Below are 1,015 nucleotides of genomic sequence, written 5' to 3' on the forward strand. Positions count from 1 at the left end.
AGATACAAAATATGCCTTTTTTCGTGTTTTAAATTTGTGTATGATGTTGTTGTTGTTGTTGTTGTTGTTGTTGTTGTTGTTGTTGTTGTTTTCAAATCCCTTTAGCTAAGAGCATTTCGCTCTTGGCAGCGCAATGCATCCCCCAAGTAACCACATGTCCTTGTCACCTGGTCAACGCCAGAGTAGAGCAGTCTTGTAGATCTGTATGTGTGTGTGTAGGAGCTTGCGTCAATTGTGTATGATAGATAGATGGTAAAAGAAATGTGCTACAAAATTGGCTTCGGTCCGCTGATGGGAAATCATGTGTACGCTACGTCCTTGAAAGGTAAAAGAGATATTAGTTTAGTTTTGGTACGAGTTTTACGGCACTTGCAACACAGAAAGATCATATAAGTGCCGAAGATTAGAGGTGCTACAAGAGAGTAACAAACATTAAAAAGGGAGGGGAGATGAGATAGGGACGATATATATTTTTTTAAGAAAGAAGGAGCAAACCGCACCAGAGCACCCGCCAACCACCCACAAAAGATATATATCAATTCGATTTAGTTTTTGTAGATTTAGTAAGTGAGAGTATAACTCACCTGCAACACAATACGTTCAAATAAGTGAAGAGGATTAGAGGTGTTACAAGAGAGTAACAGACACACAAAAGAAGGAGGAAGAGAGAGAAAAAAAAAGGCGAGAGATGTTTGATACGAAAGAACGAGCAAAAACACATCAGAGCACCCGCCAACCACCCACTGATAGAAGTTCAATACATAAGCAAGACCCGCCACTTGATACGGACTATCCGAACCACCGCCTGCCAGCGAGATTAAATTATGGTGAGCCCAGCAGAAAGACAAACCGATAGGTGCATAGAAAAAAATGCTGTTTTGAGAAAATCGAAGGCAAAGTTTTTGCCCCTTGTTCAGTTTCTTTAAAGGGGGAGTTTTCTCTACAACCAAACAAATATATACACACCTATGAAACCAAACTTATCCTATAGGTAGGGCAATGCCCACTTTTGGTG

This window comes from Aplysia californica, unplaced genomic scaffold (assembly GCF_000002075.1).
Source record: "Aplysia californica isolate F4 #8 unplaced genomic scaffold, AplCal3.0 scaffold00351, whole genome shotgun sequence".
Taxonomy (NCBI): Eukaryota; Metazoa; Mollusca; class Gastropoda; order Aplysiida; family Aplysiidae; genus Aplysia; species Aplysia californica.